This window comes from Xenopus laevis, chromosome 6L (assembly GCF_017654675.1).
Source record: "Xenopus laevis strain J_2021 chromosome 6L, Xenopus_laevis_v10.1, whole genome shotgun sequence".
In the NCBI taxonomy this organism is placed as follows: Eukaryota; Metazoa; Chordata; class Amphibia; order Anura; family Pipidae; genus Xenopus; species Xenopus laevis.
In genome coordinates, this window is record NC_054381.1 from 98,754,077 (window position 1) to 98,781,438 (window position 27,362).

Genomic DNA, 27,362 nt, shown 5'->3' on the forward strand with positions numbered 1-27,362 from the left:
ATTATTATATGTTGAGCCTTTACCTATGATGTTTAGTACATAAATGCAGCATTTATAACCATATTCATTTTTAGGCTTTAGTTCTTCTCAAGGCTTGAAAACCATTACTGTATATACACATACGGTATACAAAAAGAGTGAGTAAGAGAATCACCTTTCATAAAAATGGACTATGGTTGGAAGATATTTTCAAGAATGTATATAGCTTTTATAAATAAATATTTTTTCAATAAAACATTTTTTAACCTAAAACAAGATAGTATGCCTTTAGTTACCATTAAATGTAAATTGGTACTGCATAAATTAATTTACTTTACATATTAAGGGTATCTGGTTCTGCTAAGAGGTGACGTAGCTGATTAGCATGCAAAACTGTAGTTTAATCTCTTTTTAAAAAAGGTCCTAGCACCCAACTCCAAACCACAGGTCTGCCTACATAATATCTTCACATCTCTATTCTGCTGAACTGAAACTTTGAGGCTTAAAACCATTTGGTGCCACTCATGTCATAGCAATAATAAACTAGATAAGCCATTATCTGCCATCAGAGATTATATATATATATATATATATATATATATATATATATATATATATATATATATATATATATATAGTCATTTGCCTTATTAAGCATTTTGAATCATTTTAATTGCCATATTTGTATACATGATTGATGATTAACCAATACAAATATAATAACTGAAAGTTCTGGTTTTGTGCTGTTTATATTGAAGAATTAAACTTTTTTTTTTTTTACTATGCTGTGTTTAACTCCCAACCTACACATTTTTTCTGATCTTTTCAGTCTTTGGGTCTGTTTGACAGGGTACAAGGCTGTTGTTTGTATTGAGTGGGGTGTTACAGAGAATATGTTTTAACCACAAACTCTCTGTACTCCTACTTTTCTGCAGATGTGCTGACAATCAGACACATGCAGTAGGAACGTTGTTTAGGGTGTGATGTCTCTGCCTGTTTAGTAAAAAAAATTAAGTAAATTAGATGCTCAAATAAGTCTGACATTACCAACTTTCAGCTCTCTGATGTTTGGAGCTGTATTCCAACACAACTGGCTTAAATCAGTGGCTGTAGGACTTATTTTAATTCAAGCTCCCTTTGAAGGTCAAATGTTTGGTGGGGGCCCTGATAGCTCATAACAATGTTAGTGTTATTTGAAAAATATTTCTGAATCAGGCATTCAACGGTAGTTCCAACAATATACCGTATAGGATGGAAACTAAACCCCCCCCCCAAGACCATAATATTTAACCTTCATGCAGGAATACATAGAGTTTTCTTCAAATTTCATTATAATCAACCTTCAGGATGAGACACCATTAGCTACTGCTCCACGCTTCCAAAAAGGACCTGCTCATATTTCTAGAACCATTGGCTTGAGGTGTAAAATGTATGACAATTCTATATACTGTACATAGCATACACTGAGGAATTACTTTACAGGTTTAATGCTATTCTATGAGTCTTTGAGCTGGTTAGTAATGATTGGAATTCATTTTATGTATCTGCACATTATAGGCTTGACAAATGATTAGTAATATAATTTACTTGTATTTAAGGGCCCACGGTAAGAAGATTAATGTTCATCTGAAAAGGCAAGGGTCGGTGAAACCATTTGTCATACAGCGAGTATTAAATGGGAGCTGTCATAAGGATTAACATGCACTCCATTTCCCAGTTTATTACCTGTTTGCTTGAAATTTCTGTGCCGAATCCTGGCATTTCAAAAAACACAGAAGGTGAATTGATTTTGGTATCCAGGACTCATACATTTCCTTCCCTGCTTCCGCATATGGAGGGCTTGTGTTGTAGTATGTGCTGCCGACTATATTAACATGGAGTATTACCTGCCAAAAGGATGTGCATAATATAGCCCCCTGATGCAGGTGACTTCAATGGGAATGCAGTAGTTCCACACCAACAGTACCTGATTTTTTTTTTTTTTATGGACAAAAAATTATGTCTGCCAAGATGTCTGCTTTTTACAGTATTTATGGACAATGCAAAACAGCCTATACTGTTAAATGTACAAGTATGGGATCTGTTATCAGGAAGCTTTGAATTACAGGCCATCTCCCATAGACTCCACCTTATCCAAATATTGCAAAATTTTAATGATTTTCTTTTTCTCTATAATAATAAAATAATACCTCGTACTTAATTCAAACTAAGATATTCTTAATCCTTATTTGAGACAAAACAAGCCTGCTGGGTTTATTTAATGTTTAATGCTTTTCTAGTAGACTTAATGTAAGAAGATCCTAACTACAGAAAGATCCTTTATTCGGAAAACCCCCAGGTCCTGAGCATTCTGGATAACAGGTCCCATTCCTGTACAAGGACAATTCAGAAAGCAAGCAGTGCTTTGCACTGCAACTTTAATAATTCATATCTAACCTTCTAACCCTTCCTCGTGTTCTGCTGCATTATACACGGCAAACATTTGTGAATAACTGTGTTGTGACAGTAAAAAAAAGCTTCACATTTCCTACTACAGTCAGTAAATAGCTTCCATGGGCAGTGATCATGTCTCAAATCCTCTATATCCAGACCTGCTAAGAATGCTTTGAGCAAAGTTATATCCAGACCTGCTAAGAAAGCTTTGAGCAAAGTTTAAGCAATGGATTTTGAACCCATTGATCCTGTCTATAAGGAGTGACGGTTAAAGGCTGCAAAGGAAATGTGGGCCTACTTTCACTTTATAATCTTTAATTCATCCCACACAGATCTGCTGCAAACTGAGAACATATTGTAGGGAATCCCCCTCGTTCTGCTTTTATGCCCACTGTGTGCAGCTAAACATATTATGGATGGCAATGTTTGAATTTATAATTATGTTTGCAGCACATCTAAAAAGTATGATATACAGAGGCTTAGAGTAATTTTGATACTTGCTATATGTGTCAGAAGCCACCCAAAATAAATATCAAAATGTTCATGCCCAAAATGCATATATGGTAGTTTATGATACAGCATGTTGGCTGGCCAGGGTATCATCAATGTGTACTTTTCCGGGGAATCTGAATTTATATATATATATATATATAGGTTGTTTACCTTTAAATGAACTTTTAGAATGATGTAGAACTTCATATTCTGAGACAATAGGCAATTGGTTTTAATTTTTTATTATTTGTGGTTTTTGAGTTATTTCGATTTTTATTCAACAGCTTTCCAGTTTGCAATTTTGCCTATCTGGTTGATAGGGACCAAAGTACTGTAGCAACCATGCATTGATTTAAATAGGAGACTGAAATATAGTTACATAGCTAAATCGGGTTGAAAAAAGACAAATTCCATCAAGTTCCAAATGATAAACCAGCATCCATGCACACCCCTCCATACTTTCACATAAATTCTATATACCCATATCTATACTAACTATAGAGTTTAGTTTCACAATAGCCTTTGATATTATGTCTATCCAAGAAATCATCCAAGCCATTCTTAAAGGCATTAACTGAATCAGCCATCACAACATCACCCGGCAGTGCATTCCACAACTTCACTGTCCTGACTGTGAAGAATAGGAGAGGGCCTGAGTAGAAAGACGAGTAGTAAAAAGTAGCAATAACAATAAATGTTATGGGGTCAGTGACCACCTTTTGAAAGCTAATTAAAAAGCTATAAAAAATAAATAAATAAGGAACACCAAAAGTTGCTTAGAATTAGCCATTCTATTACATACTAAAGGTTAACTGAAAGGTGAACCACCCCTTTAAGCAAACTGATTCAGTCTTCAATTTAGTTCACATATGAACCTGCTTTTCCAATGCATATGTATAAAAAAAACCTTTGCTTGTAGTCGATCCAAACTATTATTGATATAAATTAAAGAAAATATATAATTAATCCTTATTGGAAGCAGAACCAGCCTATTGGGTTTATTAAATGTTTTACATGATTTTCTATTAGACCTAAGGTATGGAGGTCCAAATTACTGAAAGAGCTGTTATCCGGAAAACCACAGGTCCCGGGCATTCTGGATAACAGGTCCCATACCTGCATAAAATGCAACTTTTCTTACTAAGTAAAGCTTTACCCATTTTCTTTGCTTAGGGATAGCAGCTTATTGATTTTATGTCCTCCAAGCTTATCAGTAATATCATGTATAATATCATTTTTGCATAAGTATAATGTTATAGCCAATGCACTTTCTGATGACATTAGTGCTGTGACACGATGAATGATGGCATCATAAAATGCCTTCAATATGAACTAATGCCACATCCTTGTGTTCATGTAGTCCTCCTCACAAGTACATCTTTGAGTGTGTGTAGTAGCATCAGCGAATTTGATAGCTATTCCTCAATGAGATGGAGAAGGGTGTAACTGCTATTCTCTTAGCAAGGTGAGAATGAATCACTTTTCTGTCACCTTCCTGTTAGCTAGAGTTACAAATATCTTTGTGTAATGGTAACACTGGCTTTTTTCAAGCAGTGCACTGACCTTTTTACCACTATAAGCTATTTCATTTTCAATTTGCATAACTGCAGTAGATTTAGAGATTTGGTACAATAGAAATACTCTATATGTCTCTGGAAAAAAGTGCTGCAATCCGTGGCAAATATATTTCCTTGTGGCTTTGGGGGCCTACAGCTCAGCATGTACCAATACCAATTTGTGATGCAGCTGATCCTCAAAAAAGAAAATAAATAATTAATGTTTAGCCAAACTCAATAATCCCTTAATGTTAAATTACATCAGTGATCCCTTACCAGTGGCTTTTGAGCAACATTTTCCCATTGATGTTGCTGCCAGTGGTCTCATAGGAAGTGCCCATTTCCTGTCTTAAATTCAAGTTTTGGAGGCATAAAGACACACATTTACCCCAACAGATCCTCCTGCAGGCTAGCAGTCCACATGGGGCTATCAGTTAGCCTATCAACCCTTATTTGGCATCCCCAAGGATTTTTTTTTCTTGTTTGTGTTGCTCCTCAACAGTTTTTACAATGAGTATGGCTCACGGCATTGCATTAACATTCATGACACTGGAGGCTGGACGGTTTTTGCTCAAAGGCGGTGCAGTTTTTGTTTGCATATGTAAATTATGGTTAGAATTTATTTTGGTACTTGGGTGAATCTTTTGTAAAGAACTAGGTATTTAGCCAAATTAAAAAACAGAGATTTCACTGCTTCCATACAGTCATGCATTGTGCCAACAATTGTTCCACTGTTCCATATGGCAGCCCCCTGCCAGCACCACAATGAACAACATAACTTCATGTGACACATGTTATAACGCACTGTGCCATTTGGTCCTGAAGGGGAGCGTGCATTACTTTTTTAACAGCGGATAACTTTCTAAGTAAAGGAGGAACCTTCTTGTATGCTTGAATACTACTGCAAAACTGTAGCCATATAAATGTCATATAAAAAAAGGGGGGGTATTTTTAAAACTCGTATATCACAAGAGAAAAAAATAAAAGAAAGGAAAACTGTTTCTTTTGAGTCCTCCATCCTGTGCTAGCCCCAGAGATGTGTAGGGTAATCATGCACGGCACAGAGAAACACATGACAGGACGTCCAGTCATACCGAGATAAATGAGTGCCTGCACCGCTCTGTGCTGTACTAGATTCAGACGGGTGCTGAGATCACTCCTGAGAGCGTGGTGATATTTGAGCATTATTTTGCTCCACAACAAAACCTCGACACACAGATATTTGTAGATAAACACCATCGCTTTTGATGACTGAGCATTCCTCGTTACGTGGAATTTTTGTCTTTTGCAAGGTAAGTTTCTTGTGGTGTCAGGGTAGATTGAACCAAATTCAGTTCCTCTGAAATATTTGCCTTTTGGGGATTTATTTGTTTCCTACATGCACTCATTCAATGCAATACCAGACAAACATATGTGTCTGAAGAAGAACTGACAGTTCTCATGTTTTCTTTTGGTGGGCTCACTGCGCAATTTGTTTCAAAACCTACTTATGAACCTTCTTTGAAAAGTAAAGTCCTGAAACAAAAGAGCACAATAGAGTAAATAGAGTACTCCCTCTTGTAAAATATAAGGATATAATAAGTTACCAGGGAGTTCCATGACCATATAAAATGAGTGTTTTTATACAAGTCATGGAACTCTGAGGTGACTTCTAATAACAGGGGTACTTTATTTATTATAATAGACAAGTTTCCGTGAGTCCTGTGGCAGAAATGACATCACTAAGCTCTGATTATAATCAATGACATCACTAATAAGGATATGATTTACAGGATGTTCATAACTCTTGTTTAATATATACACATATTTGCTTCATTCAATAGTATTTCCATCCCTACTGAAGTATTCCCTATCCACCTTGCGTTGCATTGTATGTATGCAGTGCTTTATACTTTGAGTGCATTATAGCAATTCTTAAAGTGAAACCAAATATTTTATGGTCTTAAGGAATATTTTTATATCTGGTAAGCCCTGTGATCTAATTCATTTATGTCCAACTGGAAAATGGTGCCATTTAATGAAGGCAATTACCCTATCATTTAATGCTGTGAAACATTTTTTCTAGGCCATTAACACAGGCTAATCTTTTGGGTCACTCCATACAACTAAATTATTGGTCAACATTCATGGGTTTATATGCACAAAACTAAACAAGTTTGTTTGGGCAGGGCCATCTTCTCCTCTTATCAGTTGTTGGTTGCTTTGTATGTAATTCTATATGTTCATATATAAACCCATTTATTGTACATCACTGTGAAATATGTTGGCACTTTATAAATACATGTTAAATATAATAGTTACAGATATACAGTATTTTTGTAGCTTGTAGCAGGAAAATTTGAAAAATGTGTCCACGTCTAGTCACCCATGGACTGGTATTGTGTTGGGTCAGGAAGCTTAACTGGGTGGGGGATCAGGGACATAACTAGGCAGACTGGGGGCATAAAAATAGTTAACATACATTTTTTATTATTTAACTAAAATATTTGAATGATGGCACAGCCCGTGAAATACTGTCTTTAAAAAAAAAAAACTAATTGCCGTGTATTACTAGCCTGTTCAGATCATATCTACAAAGCTTTTTTGTCTGTGTTACTAGTCTTTCAATATATTATTATGATGAAAGCCTTTTGCAGTATTTTTCAAGCCTTTTTGGGGCAAGAGGTACAAAGGAAATGTTCATTTGAAAGCCTTAGGGTAAATATACTTGTTATATCGTTGAATAGACTGGAGTGGCCAAAAAGTAACATCCTTAAAGTTCTGTTGAATACACTATGTGTGGCGCATTTTTTACTAGGCCCTTAGTTTGTTAAGATGGCTTGATATTCAATATTATATAATAAGCCCAATGCACTGAAAAAGTTAAATACTGTAGCATTAATATAATATAGTTCTCTTTGTGCTTTATGTGTATGCACAGTGGTCGTTTTTTATGGAGCATGTTTCAGTAACGTAGTTTGAAGCGGTAAAAAAATATTGAAAAGTATTCACTTATGATATTTCCTATCCTTATTTTATGCAGTTGTTAGACAGGCTTCTTCAATACCCTACCTTTTACTTCACTGTCCCTTTCCCCCCCTGTTTCTTTGCAATGTAAAAAAAACACTGAGACAGTTTTAACTTTTAAATAGCAAAGCTTTTATCAAGAAATTACTTGCTGATTCTCTGCATGCGCTCCTCCTCAGAAACGGCAGCAGGGTGACGATCCATTGTGCGGTACTCAATTTCTCTCAATTTCTGTCTTCTATAGGAGATAGCCAGGGAGGAGAAATCGAGCGCCGCACGATGGATCATTGCCCTGTCACCGTTTCTGTAGAGGAGTGCAATAAATCCGGAAAAATTATTTTTGCATTCGAAGTTTAGTAAATAACCCCCAAAGTGTCGGATTTATCACATCGTTTTTCCATCCTGACACTCGGGATTATTTACTAAAATCCCTTTTATCTAATTTTTTTAATAAAGAAACAATGCTGGATTGTGTGGGCAGGAACCCCTAGGCTGCGCGGTCCTAGCACCAGCTCGCATACCCCATCCTTGCGATCGTAATCCCCAGTGCTCCCCAGAATAATATTTTGCCGCCCAGGGCCTGGATTAGATAGTATGCAGTCCCAATATTTATATGCATGTGTTTTCTGTAACAATTTGTGATCCAGAAAATGTATATGATATGTCACCTGTGCCAGTGACTGGTTAGATGTAGGCATTGACAACCAACATTCCCCTTGTCCATCATGTATTTGTTATGGGGTTCTGAGTGGTGTGGACTGAAATACTCAAGGCATGCTGTGTGATTTAGAGGCAAAACAAGCTACTTGGAGGGTTTAGAGATTATGGACACAGAGGTTCCAAACTGTAAATGTGTAAAGGCCATGCAGATGTACAGTGTGCACATGTGGGATGGAGAAAGAATTTTCCATTCAGGACGTACTGGGGATGGGAAAAGCATCAAGAGATGCAGACAGAAATAATACACACTGGAGGAGTAATAATGATGAAGCAATGCTTATTATCTATTCCTAGAAGCTTTTTGCCTGCTTGCAGTATAATATACGGGGCATTATAACTGCAAAGAATTCTGGCTGCACTGTTATAATTTAATTTGCAATATTTGCTGTTTGTATGAGATGCAGATTATTCAGATGAATGAAAAGTTTGGCTGAGGATTCTGGGTATAAGAGTTCAGCTGTGCCATAGGTTGGTTAGTTATCATTGTTTTAGGCACTCTTACAGACGTTATATAACCATGAATGGGATGGGTTACAAGTAAGGGCTTGAACTGTGCTGCAGACCTATAATTAAGACATACTCTAATTATATAAACCATTATAGAACCAAGTGAAACAGCTGAGGAATGTTTCTGTTCCTGCAGCAAGGCTTGCGCACCATATTTCGTCCCATTATCGCTTCTGAGAGTAGTTATTATGTTGCACATTTCTTGCAGATGGAAACTCTTAGCTGGCTCCTGGTGCTGGAGATCCTGCAATATTATCAGAATGAGCCATCTTCTGTTATGGTTCAGAGAAAGGATTTGTCTTGATAAATTGCAGGTGCCAAATGGAACAACAGAAAAGAATGTTGGGAAGGAAGGGAGGGGGTGATGAGTATTAGCCTTTGTTTTCTATAAAGTTTGTAAACGCACTCACAAATGCAATATATATATATATATATATATATATATATATATATATATATATATATATATATAAAACCTTCCAATTATATATATAAGCCATGGGCATCACACCACTCCAATAATAGCCTCGGGTGCACAGCAAATGTTTTAAACAGTACAAAAAAAGACCAGCAACACCGAGATTTTTCATGAAGATTCAAAATAAGTGTATTCAAAAACAGCATGTACAAAAAAACAGCATGTACAACCGACATGACGTTTCGGTCTTTCTCAAGGCAACTATGTCTGCAACCCAATCACAAAAATATACCCATAGTAAGCCAATGAGATGTCACTTCTTATTGATTGGGCCAATATGGGTGTTTTCATATGTATATATAACAAAAACTTAGGAGCACTACTTAGCTTGCCGCAAACAACAAAAAATAACTAACAATTTTGGTCTGAAATCATATAAACTCTTTAGCTCTTGGATAATTGTATCAGTTATTGGCTGCTGTGTATGAAATCTGTATATTCAGTATGTAGACACTGGGGGGTTGACAGTCCTGCAAGTATGGGGTCGGGGGTGTAGCCACAATGTTTTTACTTGCCCCAGTGGTGTTGGTAGGAGTTTAATAAGGGCCACAAAGACTTTGACATTTTACCTGATCACTTAATGACTAACTTTGTGGTCAGTCTGACAAATGAACAGTCAATGAGCAACAGACAGCATGGATGATAGTATATAATGCATCCAATGGCCAGCCTTTCTATTATTAGTCCAGTCTCAAATGGACTTCAGCAGGGCAATACAGTTAGTTAACACAGCTAATCAATTGCCCAGAAAATATTCAAAACCACTGAATTGGAAAACCATGTATATGATGTTTAGTACCTTTTTGTTGCCAGTGGCAGAATTGCTCAGTGGCTTTGTTATGTTCTCTTCTGTCTTTTCTCATTGGAGTATTTTGGCCTCTAGAGATCAGAATGCTGAACTGAATTTTCTGAATAGATACTAAATTGCTGGTATGAGGACATAGGTTTAAACTGATGGTTATAATACTCTTGGAAGAACTGGTGACTAGACTAGATGGTTTCCTCAGAATGTTTAAATATCCGCATGGCCCTATCCTGAAAGTGCCACTGCCTTTTCCTGATTAGTACAACCCGAAGAAGGAAGAACAACAATAACAGACACAACTAAATGGCACTAACCAACCCTTAAAAAATTCTAGTGTCCTATTTTCTGGCACATAGATTTAGGCTATCTCTTATCGGAGGTGATTTTGGACTCTGGTTCAAAGATGTGTGGGTTCCATACATGACATATACAATAATTCTCCTGATGAAGGGTGGGTAACCCCCCCGAAACGTTGATCTTGTTGGTGGTACAATAAATTTGGGGTAATCCCCATCTGCTTGATGATAAAGTGTGTGCGGATCCGTATTTTTCTGTATCTTTCCATACATGACACACATTAATTCCATGTTGCATTGGGCAAACTATTTACTTTCCAGGCATCTCCGAAATCAATATAACAATAAAAAAGAGGCAAAGGAGTATTTGTAAGCATTTTAGTAACTGTCAGAGGGCCAAGAGATAACCTCCCTGTGACACACGGAGATAATAGTTCTTCTGGCTCTTAAGGCTTATGTGATTGCTTCTTGGATTGCAGCACAAAAGCAAATAGGACAAAGGGGTCATATGAAAAAACACATCTATTATCCAACTGTCACCTAGTTCTCATCTGACATTTTCCCTGCCTCTATTAAAATACAGGATATTTGTTTTGAAAGTGCATGTTTCCAAGCTGACTTCAGCTTACAATGTTCAGCTTTCAAGTTACAATGTCTAGACAGAAACCCATTTTCTGTACTAGTCTGTATACTGTATGTAAAGATGAAAGGCAACTGATTTCTAAAGAAAATATTTTAAGAAAATGTTTCAGTGTTTTTTTGTTTTTCTTTAAAGAACACTTTAACCCCTTAAAGAGGAAGTAAACAGGCTACAGCAAATTGTTTTGGGGTGTTTCGTTCTCCTTTAATAGTATTTAGAAGAAAAAAATCTAAATTTGGCTTTCAGGCCTAAAAATTTCGAATGAAAACCATACTTGAAATAAATTCTCACTACAGGTTTTCCGGATAATGGATCTTTCCGTAATTTGGATCTTCATGCCTTAAGTCTACTAGAAATTTGCTACCTTTTCTACTGGTTTTGCTTCCAATACGGATTAATTATATCTTTTTTTTTTTTTTTTAAACCAAAAAGTTTTTATTGATTTTCACAAGACAAGGGGGGGGGGTATGCTCCCGCCTGGGAGACACGGACCAATAACAGTACCATTCATCAGTTACAAAGAATGCATACAGAGTACCCCATGACCAACAGATACAAGTTTTATTCACCTACAACAGAAATGCCTTCAGCATCAGTCCATGGGCGCCAAATTTTATCAAACTTGTCCGGACAGCCCCTAGACAGGTAGGTAAGTTTGATCAGGGGAAGAACATTATTCACTTGCTTACGCCACATTGTCAGTGTGGGAGGTCTGGGCCCCATCCACCTCAATATAATACACTTTTTCGCATAATATAACAGTCCTCTAGTGAGAAGGACGGATTAATTATATCTTAGTTGGGATCAAGTACAAGCTACTGTTTTATTATTACAGTGAAAAAGGAAATCATTTTTAAAAATTTGGATTATTTGGATGGAGTCTAATTCCGTAATTCGGAGCTTTCTGGATATCGGGTTTCCGGATAATGGATCCTATACCTGTAGTATTTTTGGAACAATGACATCATGCACCTTGATATAAACTAAATGATGTTTAAGTTTTAGGCTAAAGCATGCACTCTGTTAAATGAGGTTAAATCCATTTGCAATCAACAAATCTCAAACCTTGCATGTAATCACAGATGTAGCATCGTGGTCTATTAGAAAAACGGGCTCAACCAAAACAGAAAAATGGCTTGATAAGAACCAAACTATTATTATGTTGCTGAGTGGGATGGTGGTTTCATCTCCTTTAATCTCTTAAAGCAGCACTTTCCCTTTCCTGGATGCAAGCTGGGTTTTGTTTTGACTGCTGTCTTGCTGTTCTAAATGAGCAAGTTTTCTCACTGTAGATTAGAGAACTAACTTTCCCATTAGTCAATAAAAGGCTATATCATGCCCTGAATAACTAATGGGAGGACAAAGCCAGGCTTAGAAGTTTTGGTACTCAAGGCAAGGATGTCAGTCATTGATTACTTGCTCACCTACTCACTTGTCCGCTCACTCGCTTGCTACCTCACTCTAACTCTGGCGTGCCAGGCATCAGAATTGTACCCTCCCCTTCAGCCATGCCCTACACACCTGCCTCTCCTGCTTACTTCTAGTTCTGGCCATGATGGAGGCATTTCCTGGGACAGGGGATAGAAGTTAAAATGTTAATGTCTTGTTGATCCGCAAGAAGAAATATAAATTAGATACTTTACACATTACGTATATCCTCCTGTGATATCATTACAACTAGGGATACAGTATGTAAGCAACCCCCTCTTAGTATAATAAGATAGTATTATAGAATAATAATGACATATATGGTACAATAATTGATCATTTGTAATGATCATCCAGGACATTTACTCAACGCACATATGTATGTATGTATGTATGTATATTTTTATTTATAGAGCGCTACTTGAAAAAGAAGCACTTTACAGTTTTACACTTTTATTGCATAAAAAATTGTATCTGACAATAGTACAGTTATGGGACCTGTTATCCAGAATGCTCGGGACCTGGGCTTTTCTAGGTAAGGGATCTTTCTGTAATGTAGATCTCCATACCATAAGACTTGTAAAAATCATTCAAACATTAAATAAGCTCAATAGGATTTTGCCTCCAGTAAGACCACAAAGGCCCGGCCTAGGTGGCAAGATTTTAGGGGCGGCATGCTGCTCAGCCGCAATCCAAGGAGCACTGGGATGCATACTCCTGTACACGTAATCCATAGCACTCTGACATGTGCGCACTCTCGGATTTCCAAATTAGGAAATCCAGACAGTTGTTTAAAATTAATAGTGCACCGATCGGCCAATCGGCTATCACCACATCATAACCCCCGCCCCTGAAATCAAAGTACACCCCCGGACTGGTACCAACCCAGCCACCCCCAACATCACAAGGCCCGCCCCCTGCCTGGTCTGCCTGAAGGCAGTCACCAGGTGCAGACACAGGAGCATATGGGCTGTTTCCCAGTCTGTGCTTATACACAGGCCAAGAAACATCCCAGTGTGGAATTAACCTAAAAGTGATTTGAATATACAGAATGGCACGGTAGGGATGTAGCTTTCCATTTATATTACTTCAAGGGACATGTTTACCATATGCATTGCTGCTTCACAACAAATAAACTTTGTTCTTACACCACACCACTCTGTAAATATGTGCACGGGTATTTTTCAGTGATCTAACACCAGAATATGGATTTTGTAAGCCAAGAATGTCCATACTATATAATAATAAGTGAAGCAAATCTAAGCCATTGTATTCTTCATTTAGTAGGAACAAATCTCAGGCCGAATTGCACAAACACCACAAATCCCTGTATAACACATTGGAGAGCTTGGGTCGATGCTGGTATTTACTTCTGTCTTACTTGCTTAAAGGCGTTAGGACGCAACAGAAACCTACATAAATAAAACAGTTGCTTTCAGCAATAATATCAACATAATATGATAGGGAACATCCCTGGGAGGCCAAACCTGCTGCCCTCTAGTTGCAACTGTCCACATTTTCTATAGTTAGACACTCAAGTACAATAACAGTCTGAGACCCTTCAGGCTATGTGTGAAATCAATAGATGTTCTACCTATGTTGTTGCTGAATATTGCAAAGGTAATATGAAGTCTGCAGATATTGATTGGTAAATCCAAGCACGCGGTCAGGTCTATGATTGCTGTTTCATTGTACCTCTGCATTGCATGTTAGATCTAATTTACATAGTTAAACTTAAATATGCTAGAAATATGCCTTTCTACCCCAATCCCTCATTCTTCTCCTTAGACCCTGCCACTGTTTTCCTCTACTCCTTCTCAAAGACAAATATCTGAAACCAATACCCAACCCAGACCCACAACTCTTATGTGGACCAGCTTCCCTATCTGACCTGCAACATGACCCACTGACCTGCTGGCCACCATAAAAATCCTGCCCAAAAACCTCAAATCATTCACTGCCAGTCATTCGAGCGTGCCTGACCCAATGCAGAGTAGAGTCTCAATGAGAGTAGGGTTACCACCTTCAGCAGCCAAAAAGAATGGGCAGGGGGTGGGTCATATGATTTCAGGGGAGGAAGGGTGACATCAATGGTTGGGATCCATGACATCAGGGGTGGAGCTATGCCATGGCAATCGCCGCGCCATTCATTTTAAAGACCTGTCTGGATTTCCTAATTTGGAAATCCGGACAGCCAGTTTTTCCCTGTTCAGCCAGCCTGATTGGGTGGAAACAGGACAGGTGGCAACCCTAAATGGGAGGGCAAAAAATAGTGACTCCTAAGGACTTGACTAAGAGTTGTGTCTTTTGCTACTGCCAGAGATGCCAATCCAGATAGGAATTGATCCTGGTACAACCTGATTCTGCCTGCCTTGCCCCAGCGATGCCTGTTTCTGACATGGGCCTGCCCCCTGATGAGGCTTCCTGCTCAGTTTCTTCAGAGGATTTCAATGTAGAGGGTAGGTAAGGAGTCAGTGCAAGGTGCAATGGGTGACTGTCATGTTACTGCGGTAAGAGGTGTTTAAAATAAGGTTGACTTCGAAAAAATGTTGATGAGTTGACATTTCTGTAGTTAAAAAGAAAACAACTATTGCACTGTGGCAAACAGTTATAGGACAACTTTCTGTAAAAAAAACATTAGTCCAGCTCTTAAATGTACATGTGCTCAGTGGTGAATGCAACAATTCCTGTGGGTGACTAGTGTCCCCCCTTGCAGGCTAGTGACCCAAAACATGTTGTAGGGTCTGCTTTACCTACATTTATTGAAAAATAAAGCCAATTCATATACAAATGATTAAAAACTTATGTCCTGAAACATCAAACAAAAAAGCCCAATTGTTATGGGTGTAAGTCTGTACTGTAAATGCAGTTTTTGGTCAGAAACAGGCCAGAATTTGTGGGCAGGTCTCAAAAGACAGGGGCTTAGGATAGCAATAATTGGTGGGGCAGCATACTACCGGCTGGCCACATCTCCACTGGGGACAGGACAGGAGATTTTGGACAGGAGTCATTTAAACCTCCTGCCTAGTCCCCAGGGGAATGGGGAAGTGATTATGCCACAGCAGAGGAAGCAACAATGGTAGGGGGAAGCTGTGAGCAGCGAGGGGGGGTGGTGAGATGGGGTGCGAGGGGTAGATGAGGGTCTAGGGCTGCAAAATCTTTAAATATGGCCCTGATGAGGAAAGGGGACAGGCAGCCAGCAGTGCCTAGGGCAGCACTAGCCACTAATAAAGCCCTGTTTCTTTCATAGGAACTATGGACCCCTGTTTGACATGGATTCATAGTATACTACTGAACCATGGGTAGGAGACATGGGCTAGCACTGATCTGTTACATTTTTGGCAAATATAGCATATTGTGCAGTGTCATGCTAAAAAAATGTAAGCCTTTCTAAAAACAGCGTGGGAAGGCTTTTACATAGCTGGTGTAAATAGGATCACTTTGGGGAGTGTGGAATGGAAATGAGAACAGAAAAAATAGCTGGTTTATTTGGATAGAAAATAAAGTGTGAAAGAACATGGAAATGCCTTTAATGCAGTATTAAATGGCTTTTTAAAATCTTTCTAAACAATTTCTTCACCTTTCTTTTTCTCTCTTTTTCCCCTAGAAATTCAAACAAGTCTGTCTCTTGATTAAGATGTTGAACTGTTCTTTCTTAAACCTATAGTTCTACATGGGGCATTAAAGGGAAAATGAAATGTAAAGGGAAAATGAATGGTAAAATGCAAATTCACTGTGCTACTCCCTTCTTCTACTTGATTTCATGTTGATTTCTTGTTTTTTACCCCTTGTCCCAAGAAATAATAATTAGCTTGCATAAACATGTCCCTATAAGATACAGTCATAGTGTTGCTTTTCAACTCACCTATAAATATTACAGTATATACAGGTACAACAAAAAAAATCACTATATAGCAAAGTGTTGTCTGGATCAGTGGATATTAGTCTAACTGACAAACTTTACAGTTTTATTACATTGACTGCGCATTGTCGCAAACTATAAAATTTGCAAATGGTCTTCCACTGTCGGAAATGGTTGCTAAACAGTTTCCACGCTCGCAAAAGCTATATTAAATTCGCACAAAGCAAAATTTGTTTGCGCAAAGGCATAACTTTTCACATTGCGAATAGTTTTTCCGTTAGCGACTTATATTACATTCCCCCCCTAAGTGTATTATGTAACTGTGACTTTCACATGTTTTTGTATTCGGAACCCCTTACACACATACAGTATATGGTAGCTTTGTAATATTAGTTATTTTATTATAGTTCCAAGCATGTCTAAGTTAGCAAATATATGTTCAGTACAGATCTCACCCTAAGGGGCAAATTCACTAAGGCGCGAAGCGCCGAACGCTAGCGTTAATTCGCTAGCGTTTGGCATTTTCGCTACTGTGCAAATTCACTAACGAACGCTGGCGTAGTTTCGCTAGTGTTACTTCGCAACCTTACGCCAGGCGAATCTTCGCTAGCGATGAAACTACGCAAATTCACTAACTTGCGCAGTGTAGTGAACGCTTCCTTTTACGCTAGACTTCCTTCGCCACCTCAGACCTGGCGAAGCGCAATAGAGTAAATAGGGATTGTTTCAAAAAAAGTCAATTTTTTTTCTAAGTCCCAACAAACGCTGGCGTGTTTTCTACATGATGGGTGATAGGCTGAAAAAGATCGACATTTTTTTGGGGCTCCCCTTCCTCCCCCCTACATTTACTGACTCATGGCAACTTACCTAGACAGTGGGCACATGTGTAGGGCAAAATAAAATTTTTATGTGCTGATTTGAAGGTTTTCTAGGCATTTGTAGTGCAGATACGTGTTCCTCCACTGAAATTTGAATTTTGCGCCGTATGCAAATTAGCCTTCGCTAGCGCAACTTCGCTTTATATAGCGAATCAACGCTAGCGCAACTTCGCAACCTTACGCTACCCCTGTGCGCAACTTCGGATTTTAGTGAATTTGCGGAACCCTGGCGAAACTTCGCCCGGCGAAGTGCTTCCAGGAATATCTGTGACAGCAAATAAGCACGTATACCTTATCTTACCCTAACTAGCCTTCAGGCTGCTCCTGCTTCAGGCCCCCATAGTTTGGGAACTAATGCACACAGTTACTAATCAAATGATATTCTCAGCTGGATACAGACGTTCCGTAGGGCTTACTTGAGTAGGCTCCCAGTATAGCACCCTTATGTTAGTGGCACAGCAGGGTGATCACTCCAATGTAATAGTTACATGTAAATGATGTGAGATTGTTGCAGATGCTGTACATTCAGCCAGAGTATATTTTAGTATTGGTGCTTCTAATTAGCATTCATAATGTGCATTCGTTATATATGAGCAAAAAAAAGTTGGCATTACAGCATAAAATAAGTTTTATGAAAAACTTTTCTAAGCTTAAATGATGCCAAGTGATTGCAGAGACACATTAGTAAAAGTGAAATTACACTGATAGTTTTTGCAGACACAGTAACATTTGCCTGAAACCAATTTTCTTGTCAGAACTGACAGCACCGGATCAAACTTTTGTCTGCGCAGTAGTGCTACTTTGACAACTGAATTCTCTGATGTTCTATTTCAGACTCTCCCTCCATTGGCTTCTCTGCTGGATACAAAACTGCAATGTAAAATACATATACCTGTACTACTTAATCCAAGCTCAAGCTTTCTTTATCTATCATATCAAACCTCAATCCATCAATCCATTTAATACCCATACGTATTTATTATGTACGTAAATAACAAAACAAGTATGCAGTATGATAGGTTTCATTGGAAACAATTATGTTTAAAGGGATTCTGTGACATGATTATTATTATTATTAACATGTATTTATATAGCGCCAACATATTGCGTAGCACTGTCAGTTAATAGTGCTGCTTCAGCAGAATTATACTATGAATTTTTTATATTTAATTTTGAAATGTGACATGGGGCTAGACATGTTGCCAGTTTCCCAGGTACCCTATCCATGTGACTTGTACTCTGATAAACTTCAGTCACTCTTTACTGCTGCACTGCAAACTGGAGTGATGCCACTCATCTCCCTTTTCACCCTCAGCAGCCCATCAGCAAAACAATGGGAAGGCAACCTGATAACAGCTCCCTGACACAAGATAACAGCTTCCTGAGATATATGAGAATAGCACTCAGTAGTCAAAGTCCAACTCCCACTGTGACTTCTTCAGTTGCATTGAGTTGGAGGAACAATAGCCTATCTGAAAGCAGCTCCACCTGGCTAAAACAAATACACATGTTGGTTCAGGAATAGAATTTTATATGGTAGAGTGAATTATTTGTTGTATAAACAGCGTTATATAAAAATAAAAATTACACCATAAAAATCATTTAAGGCTCTAGTTACATTTGCCACCAGCTTCGGACTGGGTGCCCTAGGGCCCACCTGAGAACCTGAACCTGGGCTCACTCTCATAACAATTAGACTTGGATAGAGCCCAATCTTATATGGTTTTTATGATGTTCCCTGGTGGAAATAAGGGCTAATGGGAATTGTTTTAGGCTGCGGCTGACTGTATAATGTACAGGCCACAGGGAGGGCTAAAAATAATGGGTTATGGGTTTTGCCGTGGTTTCAATTTACCGGTGTTAGTTAATGAGCCCTTGCGTGTTTAAAATGTGCAAGTATTGTGCCTGACTGAATGGAATGTGCACTGCAGCTGTAGCTGATTATTAACCTCTCTGTGCAAGGCTATCTCGCTGTGGAAAGGTTCATTGTAGATCTACTGGCAGATGGCACTTCTAGGAAAATGCCAGCTCTGGATGTGCCAACCGAACAACTGGGGCATCTGGAGTGATCCCAGTTCCTGGAAAGGATATTGCTGCATCTGAAGGGGTCAGTGCAGCATTTAGGTTTTCTATTTTCCCCTGGCCAAAGTCCCAGACACAAGATACTCAATTCAGGCCTTCTGTATTTTGTCCCAAGGCTGGGTATTGTGTGAAGGTCCCACAGGCTAAAGTTACTGTGCTGCATGGTGTGGATATTTACTGCAGCCTATCAGAATGCAGCCTGCATAGCACACACTTTAGGCAGAGAGAAATGCTGGAGCTTGATACTGAGACTGAGAAAACAACATAGTTATACCTTTCTTTTCTGGTTCTGACTCGTGAAAAAATGCCTCCATGCCTGATAGTTAGCTGGCTTCTTCCACATTGTTTCCGCAAGTACATCAGCACATCAGAGGATATAAAAGTCAGACAGACACAGTTTTCAATAGTAATTACATTTGCAAATAGCATTAAAACCATTGACCATTCATTTATAGTAGACAATTGCTTGGAATTATATTTCCTTTCATTATGCAAAATTTTTGAATGGATATACCCTTTAAGATGCGTGAAGCAGGGTAACATATCTAAAGTACTCACCAAACTACAAATTTTAGCAGCCCACAACGACCAAAAAGCTGCCAAGGGGTTCTGAGGGCTGGACTCCACAATCGTTTTTTCGTCAGATCAGACTGAACAAGAAGTCACAGATAAAAACGACATGGTTGGACTGTTGGATGAAGACTTTCTGAGTTCACATCTGACAGTTGTGTCACATCGGATGTAATGTAGTTTTTACCTGAGACGTTTTGTTGAGTCCAAATATATCTTGACGCCTGTGACTCCGTCCAACTTGTAGCCTGCTTTTGTCGCTGGGCGCAGGGGCGTAACTACAGAGGAAGCAGACCCTGCGGCTGCAGGGGGGCCCAGGAGATACAGGGGGCCCCATGAGGCTCTCATTGATGAGCAATTTCAACATATATTGTTAAAACAGGACAAACACTGAATATGTTGGGGGCCCTAAAATTAATTTGCTGTGGGGCCCAGCAACATCTAGTTACGCCACTGGCTGGGCGCCAATCCGATGAAGAACGATCATGGAGTCCAGCCCTTATAGTTCAACAGCATTTGGCACCCATGTGGAAGCTAATTTTCAGCTGAAGTAGCTACTTAGATTATTCCAGATATGTGTAATAGATGCAAATGGAAATATGAACTCTGAATATTTGGCACCAGAAACGTAATCACCACTAACATCTGTAAAGCCAATATATTCTCCTTGCCAAAATAAACAAGGGAGACAATTAGGTTTTATATAGGGTTATGTGTCTGTCAAACTGTTCATGTATAAAGTACATCAAATAAGATCAATCACTGGGACATGCTACTTAGGGTTGTAGCAAGAAACCTTCTGTAGTTCTGTGCAAAGAGGGGCTCCAAGATAAATACATTTACTGAAATGATTTTCATTCTATGAATCTGCACGTGTGCTTCCAATCTGCATGCAAGGTGATTACTGTGGCAGAAATAATTATAGAGAAGTAAAAACACTTCCTAGCATTGCTTCCCATGATTGGGCTAAACAGTGGATATGCTGAGTGTGGACTGAAAACTGCCATATGGAGTCCAGCCACACTGTCCCTTCCATAGGACAGTCTCAACTGAGACTCAATGGTGCCTTGCTGCTGTGTAGAACCAACATCTTAAACTACTCCCATTCTTAGTCACTGCTTCCATTCAGCATCAATAAGTGTAAAATGTTCCAGAGCCATGCTGCATCCCAGATTACCACAGTCTTAGCACAGTTATGGGACCTGTTATCCAGATTGCTCAGGACCTGGGAATCCTGTGAAAAAATGGACATTTCGGAGGTATGACCTTTATGCTGCTGCTTTTCCTCCTGATCACTGCCAGTTCAACCTTTGCAGTTTTGCAGCACTATGTATGCACAACTTGTGGGCCTATTTATAAAAAAAAAGGTGATTAATTACCCCATATATCATTGTCTGATCGCCAGCAATGGCCAAGTAAAAGATGGTTTCAAATGCCTGTGTATTCAGGCTACTAAGAGTTATGTGTAAAAAAAAAAAAAAAGTGATCATCGTTTTCCACAGTGAATACCACCGGAATTTACTTGCCGACTGGAAAATAAAGACGTGAAATAATCCAGTTATCCGGTGATACTTGAAACAGTTTCCATGTACCCTTTTAATGCTCTGTTTTAATGGGGTGTTTTTGTGTTGTTTTCGGGCGAGGAACTCTTACTTTGTGTACACAATTTAATGTCATAATATACTGTTTTTGTGCAAATCCGTAAAAGATTAACTGTGCCAAATCTATAGGGAGTGACTAATCTTGTCATTATGGCAGAACACACAGGCTGTTTAGTTAGGGCTGATAACTTCATTAAAACTTTTCTGACCCAATTTGAATCCCTGCATTCACGGTAATTATGTTTGCTGCTGCTACATAACATTGTGTTTGAAATCTCTAGCAGCACAGGGAGATAAAGGCACTGCTCCTTGTTTACAAGGCTGTTAAAAATGGGACAATACATTTGAGTAGGCAGAAGAGAAACTGTGCCAGACTGAATGCACTAACCATAAATGGGTCAGTATAGAAAATAGTCAGACGATTAAGTGCAGCTTTGTATAACAATAATTATGCTTTAACCTAACCCTGAGCCATGTGAGGAACATCTGTAAAGACGAGGAGACGAAGTGGGAAATTTTTTTATTGCATTTGCATTGAAGGGAAAACATTGCAGCATTTTTGTCAAGGTTGGCTTTATAATGAGTTTATAAAATAATAAGCTGTCATTGTAAATGTGGAAAGTGAAAGGACCAAGTTTTTGTAGAAGTTGCGCAACAGTATAGCATCTACAAATAACTGGTAGCAGTAGGAGACAACATAGGCAACTCTTCTGCTCTGCCTTTTGCTTGGATTTTGGAGCACCAAACTTAGTGACCTACAAATCTAGTTTTCCTACCGTAAGAACAGAAACACATACTCTATAATATCATGTTGGTCTCAAGTATGTTTGGACTACCAGTATGTTTTATACTGTGAAAAAAAACCCCGAAAAAACAAGGACATAAAGTTCCATGCAGACACACATACACAAAGCCCTGGTCAGAATTGGACCTATGACCTCAGTACTTCCATGCACTGGACAAGTAAAATACAGTATATCATTTACTAGAAATATGTGTACTATGTTATATCATACTTAATCCATTGTTGCTATGAAAAGGTTCTTCCAATTTAAGGCTTTGCAAAACACTACAGTGTAGATACATTCAAATGTTATTTAGGTAACAGGATGGAATTTTACATTGTATAAAAATATGTACAAAGTTGCATTATTTACTAGTTGTGGCTAAGTTGAATCTGATAGTACCCCAATGTATAATAGGAGCTAAAAATAGCATTGAATCCTCTTTGTTTTCTTCCTGACTGAGAAGAAGGGTCAAGAATAGTGATGGAATCTGTGGCATTTTGCTTCACCGGAAAATTAGCAAAACGGCGTCAAAAACTATTTTGTCCAAATGCATTAAAGTTAATGGGTATCCAAATCATTTTGACGCACAACAATATTTATGCACGCGGCTATTATTATGCTAATGGTCCTACTCTCTGATGGTTGTTTCTCTGAGTACAGGTAGGACTATCACTCTAGGTAGAGTAGATAAAAAGGAACTAGGAAAGTCAGCATAGATAGATCTGGACTTTGTAGTCAGATTCTAGATGTATTTATTTGGTACATGCTGAACATTTTGATTTTTGGAATACCTTTGTTTGTCTTTACTAGGAAAGGAAAATTAATTTAAAAAAGTATCATCAGCGTAGAAGGAGGAGATCTTTAACAAAACAGGCAGCATTGGCCAGATGGCTGGATTGATAAGGCTGGAGATTTGGTTCTCTTGAGAAAGTAACTTGAACTTATTTTCTTAGAAAGGGACTGGGGATCTTAAGGTCAGTATGAGAAAGAGGCCTAGGAAGGTGATGTTGCTGACTCTGTGGCTTCTCCTTGGATTTCTGCACGTAGAATAAGAACCATCAGAATATGGACAAACAATCCCTGTTTTGTTTAAAGGGTAAGGCATTTTTTAGTAGCAGTATGCACAAAATGTCTCTGTCTTAAATATATTGATAATGGGTTGAGTGCTGAGGACTCTTGTATTTGTCTATATGTGCTCAGGAATGAGTGAACTTTTTTCACCACATAAAGGTGACAAAGGGACTGGAGAAAGTATGGTTTGTGTGGGAACTTTTGCTTAATTTAATCACACGCTACTTCAAATGAGGAGATACAAATGTTTACTCTTCAGGAAGCCTGAGCTTTAGAGGCCATCATTCTGGAAAGTATTATGGCCACGCCTGAGAGACTTCAAGCAGGGGTTTTCCTCTAATAACTATATATATATATATATATATATATATATATATATATATATATATATATATATATATATATATATATATATATATATATATATATATATATATATATATATATACACTGTATATTACATATAGTTTATATATTTATATATTTGAAATTTCTCAGATGGGCCTGTCTAATCCATATCTGGTTGGATTGAAAATCCCATCTAGTGAAGGTTGAATCCAGTAGTTGTTGCAGTCCTTTCCCCATTAGTCCTGTATTTATTCAATATTTGGTGCTGGGATGAAAATAACAGATCAGGCTAATCTGGCCCTCTTCCATGGTGGCTAAATTTGGCAAAAACCCACTCATGTATGGCAAATGGTTGAAGTTTATGGAAAAGTCGTTTTGATTTTTTTAATTAAGTAAAGTATTACTATGTCTTTATTGCAGTAAAAGTAAAAAATTAAGAAAATTCATCTAAACGGGACTCTATGGAAAATGGTATTTCTGTATTTTTTGCGTTCTGGATAGCAGGTTTTAAGATAATAGATCCCATTCCTTTCTCAGCTTCTCAAACCCTTCCATGGTATTTGTTGAAATTCCATCACAAAACAATGTACTCATTTCTAACACCGGATGGTAAAAGTCAGGAATTTCCTTTATGGTATGATTTGTCAGAACAGAAACTATGTTTATAGGAAATGTCTTAAAAACGTTTGCCACCTTTAATGTCACAAAGGAATCAGTGTGCTGTACCATTGCTCTATAATAAGTAACTGTAATCCAGCAGAAGATAAGAAATGACTTTCCAAGAAAACTAATACACAGCTAGTTTAAATTCTTCAGTATCTACATTGACAGTTCTCAGTTTTAATGACAAAAATGAAAATATATATTTATGCTGAGAATGTTATAAACAGATGGTGTTGTCTTAATTAATGTGTCATTGATTAGAGTTTCATTTAAAGGGGTAGTAACTATTGTAGTAGTCATTCAGCTAGTTAAAATGGGGGCACTGTCATTTCTTGGCAGCAGTAACTAAGCATTTCCAATAAAACGGCCATTTTTCAAAGGTTGCAATACTGATAAAACACTGAAAAAATGCTTGGCCTCAGCGGAAACAAAAATATATTTACTTATAAATGCTAAATGATACAACCTCTATGTACCCTTAACATTTCCTGAAGAATTGTACTTACGGACGTTCAATACCTATGCAAACAGGTGAATGGGAGTTCTTTGTACAGGCTATGATAAAAAAAAAACAGAGTTCTCCCTGCTGTGGAACACTCCGTTAAAGGTGGCCTTACAGGAGCCCATAAAAGCTGCCAGCTCTGTAACTCTGGGCAAGTTTGGTGTGAGAACTGTATCAGCTTGTTGATGTGGTCCTTGTGCCAATGGCTTGCATTCCCATCATTGTGATCACCTGAGGACCACATGATTATTTCAGCCTGATATTGCCCAGCTCAATGTGGGCATACTGGGGAATGATCTGCTTGTTTGCCAACTACACCAAATGAACTGATATTTACATTGATGGCCAGCTTTACTGTGCCTATAATTTCATATAATACACAAGAGACATTAATATCCTGTAAATTATATCCTTATAAACAGTTTAGTGATGTCATTTCTGTCACATGACTCACTGAAACTTGTGTATCATAATAAAGTAGCCCCTGTTGAAAAATATGGGGATATTAGAAGTCACCTCGGAGTTCCATGACCTGTATAAAGACACTTCAGTCTTCAGTCTCATACATGAGGTCATTATGGTCATTAAACTCCTGGGTAACGTATAATATCCTTATAATACACAAAAGCTATGAATATCTTGTAAATTATATCCTTATAAACGGTGAGTTCTGATGTCATTTCTGTCACATGACTCACTGAAACTTGTGTATTATAATATAGTGAATAAAGTACCCCCTCTTGTAAAATATAAGGATATTATAAGTTACCGAGGAGTTTCATGACCCTATAAAAACACAAGGCCGAGTGTTTTTATACAGGTCATGGAACTCCGAGGTAACTTAAAATATCCTCATATTTTACAACTGGGGGTACTTTATTTATTATAATACACAAATTTTAGTGAGTCATGTGACAGAAATTACATCACTACTCACCGTTTATAACTGATGACATCACTACTCACCGTTTATAAGGATATAATTTACAAGATATTCATGGCTTTTGTGTATTATAAATGAAGTATCCCCAGGCCTTTGGCCTCGTGTTTTTATATGGTCATGGAACTCCTCTGTAACTTATAATATCCTTATAATACACAAAAGCCATGAATATCTTGTAAATTATATCCTTATAAACGGTGAGTTCTGATGTCATCAGTTATTAACGGTGAGTTGTGATGTCATTTCTGTCACATGACTCACTGAAATTTGTGTATTATAATAAATAAAGTACCCCCAGTTGCAAAATATGAGGATATTAGAAGTTACCTCGGAGTTCCATGACCTGTATAAAAACACTCGGCCTTCAGCCTCGCGTTTTTATATGGTCATGAAAATCCTCGGTAATTTATAATATCCTTATATTTTACAAGAGGGGGTACTTTATTCACTATATATTTCACAATATTCACTATATATTTTACAAATATTTTGCATATATTATGCCCCAGGACTGTCAAACGTCACCCCTTCTGCAATGGAATTGCAACACAAAAGATAATTTATAGAAGGCGATAAGAAATGTGGGTGACCAGCCAACTTAACAGATATTGGCATCTTGGGCAAGGCTAAGGACTATGGCATATACAGTGGTTTTATCAATCCTCGATCCACTAAGCACCTCCAATTGCTTCGCGCACCACTACCCACTTGGTACCCTTTGCACAAAAAAGTGCCAGAGAGCATTTTCAAGCCAAGCAACCAATGAGGGTTATCATTCAACTACTTAAATTGCCAGTATATAACAATACTTTGATCTGAAATGAACTAGCTTTAATTTCATAGAAGTCTGGGGGCATAAACCAATAGGTAAATACAGTACATTCAGTTATTATAATTACATTAGATACATCAATGAAATTAAATCACTCGAAAAAACAAAAACATATGCCATAGCTCCCTGTTAAATAAGGAGAAATTCAATGTGTCCTGCTCTAGTTTAGATTTTTATAAATCTCAAAGTAGCCCAGTGAAAATCATATACAGGTATGGGATCAATTATCTGGACACCTGTTATCCAGAAAGCTCCAAATTACAGAAAGGCCATCTCCCATAGACTCCATTTTATCAAAATAATCAATTTTTTTAAAAATGATGTCATTTTTCTCTGTTATAATAAAGCAGTACCTTGTACTTGATCCACTGAGATATATGTATTCATTATTGGAGGCAAAACAAGCCTATTGGGTTTATTTAGTGTTTAAATTATTTTTTAGTAGATGTAAGGTATTGAGATCCAAATTACAGAAAGATTCGTTATCTGGAAAACCCCAGTTTTCCGATCATTCTGGATAAAAGATTCCATATCTGTACTGCAACTGCATTTCTCTGGCATAGCTTAATCCACTTAGGCTATATATTTGTAAAACAGATGAAATAGCCTAATTATTTACTTTTTGAATTATTTTAGTATGTAAGTCTAAAGCATGAATTGAATTTTAAAACAAGAAAACTCTTTGGAAGCTTGATTTGCAGATGTTAAAGATTTTTACATGTAGTTGGCCAGGGTTGGGGCAGATTTTAGTATTGTCGCGTGGCGTCATCCTCGAAACAAAGCGTCTGAATGACGATGCAGCACGTTGTCGCTCCACCAAACAATTACAAATTCGCACCCTCGTAACTAGGCGCCGTAGAATCTACGTTTTGCGTTCTTCCA

At 37.9% G+C, this 27,362-nt stretch overlaps 1 protein-coding gene across 7 annotated transcripts in view; it reads left to right on the forward strand.

Moving 5' to 3' along the window:
- atxn1.L (ataxin 1 L homeolog) overlaps window positions 1-27,362 on the forward strand; it is a 165,618-nt gene that overhangs the window by 82,932 nt on the left and 55,324 nt on the right. The window contains exon 1 of one of the 7 annotated variants that reach the window (XM_041566312.1): window positions 23,061-23,217. The exons of the other annotated variants lie outside the window; for them this stretch is intronic. The gene's annotated coding sequence lies outside the window, so the exon portion shown is untranslated. Of the gene's footprint in view, window positions 1-23,060; window positions 23,218-27,362 lie in introns of those variants that run through there. 7 annotated transcript variants of the gene reach the window in all.